We start from the raw sequence: 14,515 nt of genomic DNA, 5'->3' as shown, positions 1-14,515 counted from the left end.
TTTTATAGAAAAAACTTTCTGAGAAAATAGAGGAGGAAAAAGAACCTCCTTACTTATTGTGTAAAGCCTGAATAGTTTTAAGAGCAAAACCTGACAAAAAGACTACAAGGAAAGTGAAGGACCAATGTCATTTATGAATATATAAAAGAAATCCTCAAAAATAATTAGTAAATCAAATCTAGCAAAAAATACAGATAACACAATACCACCAAGTGAAATTTACCTCATGAATATAAGGTTGATTCAGCCTTTGAAAAATCAAAGTAATTTCCCATATTAACAGAATAGGAAGAAAAAACATGATCATTTCAATTAATGCAGAAAATGCATTTGAAAAATTTAATATCCATTTATGATTAAAAAGTACTCAGCAAACTAGAAATAAAATAGAATTTTCCCACTGTAATAAAGGTCATCTGTGAAAAACCTACTCCTGACATCATACTTAATGGCAAAATGTTGAAAACTTTGACTCTTAGACTGGGAATAAAGCAAGAATATTCATTTTTACCACTTCTATTCAAAATGCTACAGGAAACTCTAACTGTGCAAAAAGGTAATTAAACAAAATAAAAGCCCATCCGTATTGGAAATACGTGAAGTGCTATACCATGCTGATGGGTTAAGATTTTAATTTTCCCCTATTTAATCTTTATAATCAATGCTATCCCAATTAGAATCCTACTAGGCTTTTTTGATAGACATTGAAAAGCTGATTCTTAATTTATATGAGATAGCAAGGGACCTAAAATGACCAAAACAATTTCCAAAAAGATCAAAGTTGGAGGACTTACATTATTTGATTTCAAGAATATAAAATTACAGTAATTAAGATAGTATGACAATGATGCAGGGTTGGATAAGTAGTAAGTCAGTGGGATAGAATAGAGCCCAGAAGCAGGTCACAACACACACAGCGAATTGATTTTCAACTAGAGTCAGGGTAATTCAGTGGAGAAAGCACAGTCTTTCAACAAATGGCCCCAGAACAGCTAGACATCTATGTGGAAAGAAAATGGACTTCAACCTTAATCTAATGCCAAAAAATTATTTCAAAATGAATCACAGACCTATCCAAAAAAGTTAAAATTATAAAGCTTCTAGAAGAAACTATAGGAAACTATACTGATAGAGGTAAACATTTATTAGCCAGGAAACAAAGAGCACTAACAGAAAAGAAAAAAAAATTAGACTTCAGAATTATAACTTCTTCTCAAAAGACATCATTAAGAAAATGAAAATATAGTATAATCTATAGACTGGGAAAAAATGGTTGTTTCACAAGAATTTGACAAAGGACTTGCATCTGAAATACACAAAGATCTCCTAAAAATCAATAACAAAAAAATTGTTAAATGCATACACTATTAGAATAGATACTTCACAGAAGAATATAAGTGAAATAGGTAATAAGCACATGAAAAGATAATTAAAAGTCAACAGCAAAACACAAATTAAAACTGCCAGGATTTATCATTGCACACACACAATGACTAATGTAAAAAGATTAAGAACACCAAATATGGCAAAAAGTGAGACAACTGGGAGTCTTGTATATTGCCAATTGGACTATAAAATGCACGACCATTTTGAAAACTTGTTTGACTGTTTCGTATACGTTTAAACATACACCTGCTCTATGACTCAGCAATTCCAGCTGTAATTATTTACTCAAGAAAAATAAGAACGTATGTCTACCAAAAGACTTTTATAGTAGTACTCAAAGCAGTTTTATTTGTAAGAGCTAAAAACTAGAAATAACACAAATGTCTCTGGACAGATGAAGGAACACATTTTTATATAACTATACAATGGAATTCTACTTGACAATAAAAATAATAATGAACTATTGACATAGCAACAACTGAGAAGAATATGAAAAGCATCAGGTTGCATGAAAGATTTCAGACATGGAATATGATTCCAATTATATGAAGTTTAACAAACAAAACCAAGGTATGGTGATAGAAATCAGAGTCACAGGATTCATTGGAAAGGAGCTCAAGAGAACTTCTGGGGGTAAAACATTCTATATCCTGGTTTCTCAAAAACCAGTGATCTTCACACTGAAAATCTGTACCAAATTATGACTCTCTATATATTTGGATATATTTTTAAATTTCCATAGCATAAATTTTAAGCTAATAAAATATATAATGATTCTAATAAGTTGCTTTAATGGCTTTCTCTCCTTTTCAGATTTGACTGAAGCCTCAAGTGCCCAAAACAAAATAGACAGCAGGACCTTGTAGTCTAAGATGACATGCTAGACTCCAGCTGCACAACATATAAATGACTGTAAGACTGTTTCTTCCAACATGGGCAGTCTGTCCCCTACAACCTACAAGAGGGTGAAAGTAGAAGAGGTCAAACAAGGGGGTTTCTTTGGAAAATGTTACTGAGCTACTGGGATGTTTTTTGTTCCCTGACTTCAGGTAAAGGACCAAGGTGCTTCCTCCCCATCCCAAGCAAATAAGAACACCAGTCAGTGAACTTGACATATATGCCCTAGACCCTCAAACTGTGGTCCACAGATCATTATCATGGACATCACCTGGGAGCTTGTGAGAAATGCAGATCTCAACCCTAACCCAGACTCACTGAGCCAGAATCTGCATTTTAACAGTATTCTCCAGTGGACTGGTATGTGCATTAAATGTTGAGAGACACTATCTTAGATTTTGGGTGAGCATCTGGACTGGAATGAGGAACTGTGTCCAAGTCACCCTGCGGGTAGCACAGAGGCGGAAAGAGGGCCGCACTGGGATCCCAATGCACTCTCACCCAAGGCAGCACAGAGTTGTTGGTGTTTCTGTGAATCAAACAAGATCCACGCAATGTGCTGTCAGTTTGGTTTGAAGGGGATTTGCTTGAGCAAAGTAGTCCCTTGGGGGTGTACGATGAGAGCTCCCGGACCAAGACTGGGAAAGTGAGCAGTTGGCTACAAGTAAGACTTTGCCCACTCATGGAAATTGCAGCTATCTTTTCCTAAGCGTTTTGGGAGGCTGGGGGTTTGGGGAAGTGAGTCATCTCTGAGAAAGCCAGACAAGTCCTGTGAGAGAAAGAAACCACTATTGAATATTTTCTATCCAGAGAGTCCCAAATCCAGACAAGATAGCATCAGCCATATACGAATGTCTCCTTGCTTGTATTCCTCCTGGCTAGCTCCTGTGAGATTAGAAACTAAGACAATTGGGTAGAGGGATACAGGAAGGAAAAAGAAGACCAAAGACAACCAGGATTCCTTCTCCTACTTCAGGTTTTCCAGCTGGAAAAACACAAGCCTTAGAAGGAGAGAAATTTTAACTTTAAATAAAATTCAGAAATTTAATTATTATACCAGATAGGACATCACGATTATTGAAATGAGGCTATTCTTTCTTCTAAAAGTAATCCCAGGATGCCTGATTATCTAATAATAACTAGAACATTTATGAGACTTGCCTAAAATTTCACCCAAAAGACAAGAAAAAGGCCAGATTATATATTAGGTTTAAGTAGCATAGACATTTTCACAATATTTGTTCTTCCAATCCAGGAGCATGGATATATATTGGGTTTAAATGGGTGGCTGGGGAAAGATTAAATTTATGTTCTGTTCATATCTTACTGAGTCCAGCTCACACAAGAAATTGAAAATAGAGGAGCACCTGGGTGGCTCAGTCACTTAAGCATCTGCCATCAGCTCAGGTCATTTCCTGGGGTCCTGGGATTGAGCCCCACTTTGGGCTCCCTGATATATGGGGAATCTGATTCTCCCTTTCCCTCTGCTCCTTCCCCCTGCCCATGTTCTTTCTCTCTCTCCCTCTCAATAAATAAATCAGTCCTTAAAAAATGGAAAAGAAAACCAAAAGAACTCCTAGAAATGAAAAACTGAGCCTTGTAATAATAATTAAAAAAAAAAAAAAACTCAATGAATTAAATGTCCACAATAGGCAAATGTATAAATACAGAAAGTAAAGTGGTTGTCTATAGGGCTGATGGGGAAAAGGAAGCAGATAATGGGGAGTATTACAAACTGAAAATTTGTGTCCCCCCACCTCCCAAATTCATATATTGAAACCTAATTTCCAATGTGATGATATTTGGAGGTGGGGCTTTTAAGATGTGATTAGGTTATGAGATGAAGCCCTTTTAAAAAGAGGTGCCAGAGGACTCCCTTGACTCTTTTATCGAGTAAGGTTATAACAAGAAGATGGCTGTCTATGAAGCAGGAAGTGGGCCCTTCCCAGACACTGAATCTGCCAGCACCTTGATCTTGAACTTTCCAGCTTCCAGAATTACAAGAAATAAATGTGTGTTGCTTATGTGCCAAAAACAAAACAGAGAACCCTCAATGAACCAATTAAACAAAAACTTAAAAGCAGCTAAAGGGAGAATTAATGAACCAAAAAATATCTCTAAAGAAACTCATTAGACTATAGCAGAAAGAGAAAAGGAATCGAAAATATGAAAGAGATTAAGAGATGAGGAATGAGAAGGAACAAACGAGAATGTTCACAATGTTTTTCTTTTCTTTTTTAAAAATTCTATTTTTTAAAGTAATCTGTACACTCAACGTGGGGCTCAAACTTACAACTCTGAGAGTTACAACTCCGAGATCAAGAGTTGCATGCTCCACTGACTGACCCACCCAGGTGCCCCTCAACTTGTTTCTAATCAGAGAGTCAGAAAGCACAAGAGGCAACGGAAAGACGGAAACAATAGTAAAAAACACAGAGCAAAAAATTAATGACTCAGTAGTTTTCAGAATTGAGGAATGACATGAATTTTTTTTATTCAAAAACCACAATTATCTTGAACAATTAAATTTTAAAACACATACGCACACACAATGAAGTATCAAAGATGAATAAGTCTTAAAAGCATTCCAAGAGAACAGTCAGATTCCTTGGACTGATACCACTTCTCAACAACAATAAAGACCAGGAGAAAATGGAATTCCATTACCAACATGTTGAGGGAAAAGAGGGGCAACCTAGGATTTAATGTCCAACTAAAGAATTACTGAAAAACGAGGGTGAAATGAAAATGTTTTTCAGACGAAGACTGAGCCTCAATAAACCAAAAAACTACCAAAGAAAGAAGGAAATTGGACTCAGAAAGAAGAAGTGGTCTGCAGAAATCATTTTTACTACGGTAAGTGGTAAAAACATGAGTGAATCTGAGGAAATATTGTCTGTACCAGACACTAAGTAAAAATAACAAGGGAAGAAAAATGGAAAAGGGAACTAACATACCAGACAAGGAAAACAGAGAGTGAAGACGATCTAGGGGAAAGACCCAAGGTTCTTACATTATTGAAGAGTGGCGGAGATATTTAGAATAGCTTTAGAGTTTTCTAAGTCAGGTGAGAAGTTGACAAGTTAAGAATACATACTAAAAGAAAAGAAGTGGAGGTGAATCAAGGAAAGTTCCATTAATCCAAAAAAAGGAAAGATGGGGGGGTGGGCAGTGGAGGAGAGAAACAAGAAAGAAAAGAGTATAATTCATGGAAAACACAAACTAGGATTATAGAAAGAAGTCCAAATATATCCATTATCATAACAATGTAAGCAAAACAAACAACTCAGTTAACATAGAAAGATTGTGATGGAACCAAGGAATCCAGCTACATGCTGTATGAATGACATCTATTTAAGTTGTGATGACAGGAAATACAGAGTAGGCGAATACTAACCAAAAGAAACCCTGTTTAACTGTTAATTTCAAACAAAAGAGACCTGAAGGCAAAAAGTGTTATTGGGATAAAGAGAATTGCCACCTATATAAAAGTAATAATTCTCAAAAAAAAAAAAAAAAAAAGTAATAATTCTCCAAGGAGCTACTTTGTTAAAAAGCAAAGTTCTGTCCTAAAACTGTATTCTCACCACTTCCATTGCAACTTTTATAGAAGTATTCCTACTGGGAAAAAATAATAACACCTTCCTATTAACCTCCAAAATAAATCAGATCTAAATGACCGAGTTTGGTTCTTTTCTCTCTCCTTTTTAATTAAGCCCATGGCAATCTAAAAGGATTAAAGTCACTTAAATTTTTCAGCAATGTTGAAGGAAAAGGATTCATGTTGAGCACTCCTGTTACTTTATTTATTAAATCCTTAGTGCAATAAGCAGCAAAAGGAATTATAGATTTTCGTGAGGGTTCTCTGCAGGTTGGAAACACTGACTCCAGTGTATTAGCAATTATATTAAATATTAAATGTTCTGAAATAAATTAAAGTTTCTAGGCAAAACAGTGAGTAGTTTCAAAAGCTGAGTTCCTCTTATGCCAGGTTTCAAATACATTTCCCATGACGCATGGGCATTTCAATTAATTTTCTTCATTCAGTTTTTTTGTTTGTGAAAGAATACAACTTCCCCATATGAAAACGAAGAGTAATAAAACTTGCTCTACTTGGTACAGGGTTATTGTGAGGATAAAACTAAATAATACATGGGAAAGCCCTTTGCAAACCTTTCAGCAAGGTGTAACGTAAGAGATCATTATGAATCCATGGTCCTGGGATGGAATGTTCATATTAAGATACCTTACCTACCCTTCCTTGAACATGTCTGTAAAATTTCAATTTTCTGTGGCTGAGTTTTATCTAATCTTGAAGAGTAAAACTACTCCCACTTATATATTTACACAAATATTATTCACACAAATAAAACATGTAATATTATACAAATACTACATATTTACACAAATATTTACACAAATAAAACAGCTGCTCACCTTTCTCTTGCTGGACACACACACCACACAGCTACAGGTCCACTCAAGGACAAGGAAAACTTGCTTCAGTATTTAGTGTGAAAATTTTTTCCTTAATAATGGGTTCTGTGGCTCTTGTAAATAGGGCTAGAATATCTTGCAATGCCTTCTTATGGCTTGACTCACTACTCTTACATAGATAACACTGAATTCTTGAGGTAAATAATGTGAATCTGGTAAGGAAAAAAATTGCAGTCAAAATTGTAGGGAAGAGGGGATGAGGCTGAATAGACAGTAGATATGAGATAGCAGCATTCCCTCCAGAGGCCATGGCCTTCTTCTCCTTCTTCTTTTTTTTTTTTTTTTTTTTAGGATTTTATTTATTTACTTGACAGAGATCACAGCAGGCAGAGAGGCAGGCAGAGAGAGAGAGGGGGGGAAGCAGGCTTCCCGCTGAGCAGAGAGCCTGGTGCGGGGCTCGATCCCAGAACCCCGAGATCATGACCTGAGCTGAAGGCAGAGGCTTTAACCCACTGAGCCACCCAGGTGCCCTCCTTCTTCTCCTGTAGAATCTGTGGGTCCACACAAAGGCATCTGCAGAAAGAGTTAAGTGCTGTGGAGGCAGGCAGAATTGTCAGAAATGTGGATGAAGAAAGGCGAGTTACATCGTCTCTTCAAGCCTCCATTTTAAAATAGGGGCAAGGAAATCTACCAACATATCAAGCAGGGATGAGGAAGTCTACGAAACAGGGTGCTCGGTCTGCTGCCCAGCCTATGTGCTCTTCTACCACAGGAAATCAGGGTCTCTATGTAGGCTTCCACCAAGACCTCTGCTCTCCTACTTGGCCTTAACTACTTGATCTCAGCCTACAGTTTCTCATCTCTCTGCAGAGTGTCAATTAACTTAGAAGTGATGAAAACAACTCAACTGTCTTTGTAAGCATCCCTTTCACCGTGTCTTCTAAATGCCAGAATCATTCCAAATCACTGCAGCTGTTATAACAGGCCCCACGACCAAGACGCTTTCCCAGGACACCACCAGGGAAAGCCTTGGCAACTGAGCCACTGGCTTGTATTAGGGACTCTCTTTGCCCCACCCTCTTCACCTAGAGGGGTGAATAAACTAGGCTCAGATCTCTGTCTTACACATCATTTCAACCATCTTTTTCAGGACCACGATGTGTTACTTCAGACCCTCCAAGAGGCAGAGTGCCAATATAGGACTAGAAACGCAAGAGGATTTGTGGGCCAGCTCCTGCAAGGGAAAAAGGGGAGCAAGCCAGTGGAGGCCAGGAGGGTTGTGAGGCTGCAGTGTGGGTCTGACCCCAAGACGGACAGAGGAAGAGGGGGAGTGCCAAGTAGGAAAGTCTTAGAAGTAGCCCAGTTCTGAGAGGGATCCAGCCAAGCTAATAGGGAGGCCACCAGAGGGTTCCCTGTGTACCAGAAACGAGCCTGCTTTAGGACCACTGTTGCATCCCCTCACTGGCCAACTCAACTCCAGGCAGGTGCAGACAGATTCAGAACAGAGCCCGGCAGCAGATGCAGCCGCCAGGGGCCTCCTCAAAGCAGGAGAGCCAGGCCTTGAATTTTCATGGCCACAGTAAGGTGATCACACCTTATAGGGCGATCAAAATGAGTATCACCCGTGAGGGGCAGACCAATATCACATAACTCTGATACGATATGCAGAGGAAGACACCCCAGTGCTTCTGTGGTCTGTCCAAACATGCGTAGCCTGAATCTAATCACGAGGAAGTGTGGACAAATCCATGTTAAGGGGCTACATGCAAATAATGACCAGTAGTTTTCAAAAATCTCAGTGCTGTGGAAGACAAAGAAAGGCTGGGGAGGTTTTCCAGATGAAAGGAAAGTAAGAAGACGTGACGGCTAAACTCAGCAGTGACCCTGGATTGGGTCCCATGCCGGAGGGGAAAGAATGGCATCAAGAATACTACTGGGACAACGGATGCAATTGGATTAAGTGCTGTAAGATTTGATGAAGGTGTTGTAGTAATGCTCAATTTCCTGAGTTTGATCACCAGACTGTGGCTCTATCGGAAGTCACTCTTTTTTTTTTTTATAAAGATTTCATTTATTTATTTGACACACAAAGAGAGATCACAAGTAGGCAGGCAGAGAGAGGGGGGGATGCAGGATCCCTGCTGAGCAGAGAGCCCGATGCGGGGCTCGATCTCAGGACCCTGTGATCATGACCTGAGCCAAAGGCAGAGGCTTAACCCACTGAGCCACCCAGGTGCCCCAAGAAGCCATTCTTTTTTTTGTTTGTTTGTTTATTTTCAGCGTAACAGTGTTCATTGTTTTTGCACCACACCCAGTGCTCCATGCTACTCGCCCTCCCCATTACCCACCACCTGGTTCCTCAACCTCCCACCCCGCGGCCCCTTCAAAACCCTCTGGTTGTTTTTCAGAGTCCATAGTCTCTCATGGTTCATCTCCCCTTCCAGTTTCCCTCAACTCCCTCTCCTCTCCATCTCCCCATGTCCTCTGTGTTCTTTGTTATGCTCCACAAATAAGTGAGACCGTATGATACTTGACTCTCTCTGCTTGACTTATTTCGCTCAGCATAATCTCTTCCAGTCCCGTCCATGTTGCTACAAAAGTTGGGTATTCATCCTTTCTCATGGAGGCATAATACTCCATTGTGTATATGGACCACATCTTCCTTATCCATTCATCCGTTGAAGGGCATCTTGGTTCTTTCCACAGTTTGGCGACCATGGCCATTGCTGCAATAAACATTGGGGTACACATGGCCCTTCTTTTCACTCCATCTGTATCTTTGGGGTAAATAGCCAGCAGTGCAATTGCAGGGTCATAGGGAAGCTCTATTCTTAATTTCTTCAGGAATCTCCACACTGTTCTCCAAAGTGGCTGCACTAACTTGCATTCCCACCAACAGTGTAAGAGGGTTCCCCTTTCTCCACATCCTCTCCAACACACGTTGTTTCCTGTCTTGCTAATTTTGGCCATTCTAACTGGTGTCAGGTGGTATCTCAATGTTGTTTTAATTTGAATCTCCCTGATGGCTAGTGATGATGACCATTTTTTCATGTGTCTGATAGCCATTTGTATGTCTTCATTGGAGAAATGTCTGTTCATATCTTCTGCCCATTTTTTGATATGATTATCTGTTTTGTGTGTGTTGAGTTTGAGGAGTTCTTTATAGATCCTGGATATCAACCTTTTGTCTGTACTGTCATTTGCAAATATCTTCTCCCATTCCGTGGGTTGCCTTTTTGTTTTGTTGACTGTTTCCTTTGCTGTGCAGAAGCTTTTGATCTTGATGAAGTCCCAAAAGTTCATTTTCGCTTTTGTTTCCTTGGCCTTTGGAGACATATCTTGAAAGAAGTTGCTGTGGCTGATATCGAAGAGGTTACTGCCTATGTTCTCCTCTAGGATTCTGATGGATTCCTGTCTCACGTTGAGGTCTTTTATCCATCCAAGAAGCCATTCTTTTTTTTTTTTTAAAGATTCTATTTATTTATTTGACAGAGAGAGATCACAAGTAGGCAGAGAGGCAGGCAGAGAGAGTGAGAGGGAAGCAGGCTCCCTTCAGAGCAGAGAGCCAGACGTGGGACTTGGTCCCAGAACCCTGAGATCATGACCTGAGCCGAAGGCAGCGGCCTAAACCACTGAGCCACCCAGGCGCCCCCAAGAAGCCATTCTTGATAGGAAATACATTCTGATGTATTTAGGCATAAAGAGGCATAGTATATGCAACCTTCCCTCAAATGATTCAGAAAAATAAATTCTATAAATTAGAGATACAGAGAATATGAAGGACACTTTCTGAAAGGTAGATGCATTGAGTTGCGTGTACCACTGCTGACTTCATCAATGGTTAAACACTGCACTGAGACATGAAAAGTACATGAGCGATATTAAAACACGTTACTAACACTGGCTGTCTTGGCTTCTGGCCAGTGAGATGAAAGACATGCTGAGTCGAAGTTTTATGGGGTTTTTTTATTCAGTCACAACTATGTGGTGATTCATTATTGCACTTGCCAGAAACTCCACCCCACTGTCTGTAATTATGCTTTACTTTCATTTTCTTTTCTTTTTTTAAAAGGAGACTGTTAGGGGCACCTGGGTCACTCAGTCAGTTAAGTGTCTGCCTTCAGGTCAGGTCATGATCCCTGAGCCCTGGGATCAAGCCCCACATTAGCCTCCTTGCTCAGGGGGGAACCTATTTCTCCCTCTCCTCCTTGCTTATGCGCATACTCCCTCTCTCGCTCTCTCACTAACTCACTCTCTCTCAAATAAATAAAATATTTTTTAAAACAAGGAGGCTAAAAAAAATTAAAAAAATAAAACAAGGATGCTATTAGATAAGATTCTAAATGTGGGCATACTGACTTTGATCCATTAGTCAGTATTACCACTCTGCTTTACATAAAAGGGGTGCAAGGAGGGGATGGCCAGTCTGTCAGCAGACATTTCCAGCCATGTCCATTGAAAGATAGATTATAGGTCGAGAAACACATACCCAGACATTTGCAATGTCCCCATCAAGCTTTGATTTTCACGATTCTCACACACACATAAACACACACACACACACACACACACACACACACACACACACGCAGGCTTATAACCTTAAGTTTTACCTCCACTCACCAGTGTATCCGGTTTATCCTTTTCAAAGCTACTTACGTCCATTATCTCCTAGACATGATGTCTACTTTGTGAACGACTCAGCTCTAAAGATGTTCTCCCTCGGTCTTGTGTCCCAGCTCTGGTGTCTGTTGTGGTGTGACGTTGGAAAGCTCCTTTGCCTTCCTGTGTTCTCGATTTTATTATCTCTGCATTACAGATAAGGACTCTGAGGCTTGGGGCAGATCAGCGAGTTGTCTAAATCGCTTGGCAATTCCGTGTTATGGCTGGGAGCTCCTGTGGAGCTTTCTCGGCTCCCCTACAAAGACAGAGATTTGTTTTCCATTAGCACCAGCGTTGTGTGACTTCAGGGAAACTTGTTTCCTTGTTTCCTTTGAACAAGGTGTTGTTCAAAAATAAAAGTCACATTTCTCATTAAGCAGGTGACACTTCATTTTCTGCTTTTCACTTCAATTCAGCAAGTGGTATTTAGAAGGCAGGAAGCAGGGGGAGATGGGGGAGGGTGTGGGAGCCAGAAGCTTCGAACATGAAACCAGCCTCTGCCACCTACTCTGTGCTCAGTTTTCTCTTTGGTAAAATGAAAATTTGATGTTGTGATGGGTAGCAATACTACATGTACATAGTAGGCATTCAACCCAAATACCTTTTTAAATATATACTATTTTTTAAGCACTTGCTACTCACCAGGAACCCTGCTATGCACGTGAAATATGGAGACACAGAAAATGTAGTCCTTGCCATCAGGGGCTCACCCTTCAGGAATTTTTAGTGCTTCCTCATTGAGCAAGGATTCTAAGCCAGTCGTATATGCCGCAGTTGTTCTTTTTTTTTTTTTTTTTCCTGAGTATGCTTTTTAAATTTTGTTTACATTCTTCTTTTTTGAAGATTTCGTTATGTATTGTGGAGAGGGGTGGGGGCGGGGCAGAGGGATGAATGTTCAAGCAGACTCCTTGCTGAGCGGGGATGGGAGGTGGGGCTCCACCTCAACCCTGACATCATGATCTGAGCCCTGAGCCAAAACCGAGAGTCAGACTCTCCACTGACTGAGCCACCCAGGTGCCCCTTTTGTTTACATTCTTCATTCTCTGACATTTTTCACTTTTGTGGAGGAAATCCAAATGATTTTTCTGTTATGGTTTACTGATAGACTTAAACGCAGAAAGCCTCTCTCTACTTGTCGTGTCAGATCAGTGTTCATCTCTATTTGTTTCTAGTTCTGTCACAGACTGTTCTTCACACTTAAATCTTTAATCCGCTCGGAATTTGTTTGGCTCCGTGGTGCTAAGGTGCTGAAGGGTCATCTTTTTAAGACACATTCCTGGTAATACTGGTTTATGATACTGGCAGCTCATTTGGTTTGTACCCATTTCTGTTCCATAACTTCCCCTCTGGGTTGTCTGCCGTAAACGAGAACTGCCATTCTTTGAAAAAGGCTAAAAGGGAAAATGTATATCGATGGGTTTTATCCCATTTTGTTGCTTTTGCCTCAGTCATATAAATGTGGAAACTTAAACAGACTATTTTATACGAGGTTTAAAGGTCAGAGGCACGCTAAGTCTAGAGAAAACCGTGAGAGTCACGTCATCACTGTATTAGCCACAGACACTCACACTAAAGCTTCCCTCAACTGCCTGTCATCTTATGGTCATCTTTTCCAGATGCACTATGGAAGCTTTTGTGAGAGGGAAAGAAAATTCTAGTAGAATCATCACGTAACCCTTCCTCAGTCTGTTACTCTGGGTCCTTAAAAGCTGTTCTAGAATGTGATCTACTCAAGAAAGCATGTGGGCAGCAGTCTCTGTGTTAGTCTGGCTGGCAGCTCAGATGCACCTTCCCAGAGGTCGGACTTGGGCTGGGTGGCCTCACCGGCCAAGAGTGAGTGTGGCCATGGAATTTCCCCATGGCGTGTCTTGCTGCTCAGCCAGTGTCACAGTGCCATATGGATCCTGCTAAGGCCATGGTTTGGTCCTTTGAGCATGCAGCCTGAGCCAGCTGCCCACGGCGCCCCTGAGGGACCGCATCACCTCCCTGCTCCATGGTCAGCCCGCAGAGCTTTGAGCATTCTCGCTCCCCACCAATGCCCAGCCGGGCTCCTCTGAACTCCTGCTCTGGAAAGTACGGAAGCTCCTGATGGGGTTTCCTAGCACCCTGCTGCCCCACACATTCCACATGTTAAGGAAGTGTTAAGAGTTTACCACCCACCGTACTCACAGAGTTGTTTTACCAGAGTCAGAAAGAGCTTGCAAACAGGTATCACTGGGGTTGGTCTTGGCACAAACCGCTGCCCTTCTCTGTTGGGCTCTGTAAAGAAAGAGGCAGATCAGCTCCATGTGCACTCAGGCACGTGGACAACCCCATGTCTTCTTCATTTGTGAGGTGGGGGCCACGTCACCCTCTTTGCCCTGGCCCCCAGGCACATGCACCCCCATCTTGGGCCACCGGGCTCAGCAATACTCCTCTAACATGACCTCATTCATTGCCATCCCCAAAATCGAGGCAGTGGGGGTGAGCAGAAGACAATCCTCTGAGTCCCTCAGTCAGTTCGCCCCCCCATCCCCTAATCCTCGCCCTCCCCACTCACGGCCCCTGCCTAAGGGAGGCATAAATGGGAAGCACCTCCTAGCATTTACCTGGAACACCCCCCCCTTTCTCAGGGAGCCCCACTTAGTTCTGAACCTTTGTGATCCCACACCTGAATCTTGATAGCAGCCATGGGGGAGCGGTGAGGAAAAGGGACTTCTTCATAGAGTCTCTGTGCCATCTGTAAGCTTCAGACAATGGATGTCAGGCTGGCTTTAATGGCGGTTACACACATACACACATTGTCACCTTTACAGATGCCAACGGTAGCTGGCCTTAAGGTCTGGTACTACAGAGTGCATGTGCGTGCGTACATGTGTGTGTACGTGCTTGCATGCATGCGTGTGTGTACGTGCGTGCATGTGTGCATGTAGGGCAGGTGTGGCCGGATGCTGCAGAAACAGCAAGTCTTGGATAAGCTTCTTTTAAGTGTATGGGAAGGAGAAATGCCCATGCAATAGAAATATGCATTCAAGCCATTCCTCCTAATAAGTGTATTTCTCCATAACAGGAGTTAGGAAAACAGAACTTCCTCTCTAAATGTATAGTCCAAAAGCATGAACTCCCAAGAAAATGACAGGGTATTTAGCAGAAA

General features: G+C 41.2%; 1 protein-coding gene across 2 annotated transcripts in view; it reads right to left on the bottom strand.

Annotated features, from left to right (window-relative positions):
- LPAR3 (lysophosphatidic acid receptor 3) overlaps positions 1-13,643 on the bottom strand; it is a 105,508-nt gene extending 91,865 nt beyond the window's left edge. Inside the window, exons 1-2 of one of the 2 annotated variants that reach the window (XM_045989732.1) lie at positions 13,552-13,643; positions 11,380-11,638 (exon numbers count right to left, since the gene is read on the bottom strand). The gene's annotated coding sequence lies outside the window, so the exon portion shown is untranslated. Of the gene's footprint in view, positions 1-11,379; positions 11,639-12,024; positions 12,153-13,551 lie in introns of those variants that run through there. The other variant, XM_045989653.1, reaches the window with a different exon arrangement.
- Between the last annotated feature and the right edge of the window lie 872 nt (positions 13,644-14,515).

This window comes from Meles meles, chromosome 1, assembly GCF_922984935.1.
Source record: "Meles meles chromosome 1, mMelMel3.1 paternal haplotype, whole genome shotgun sequence".
NCBI classification, from domain to species: domain Eukaryota; kingdom Metazoa; phylum Chordata; class Mammalia; order Carnivora; family Mustelidae; genus Meles; species Meles meles.
Note: the sequence above shows the minus strand (reverse complement) of the source record. Positions and strands in the feature narration are given on the sequence as shown.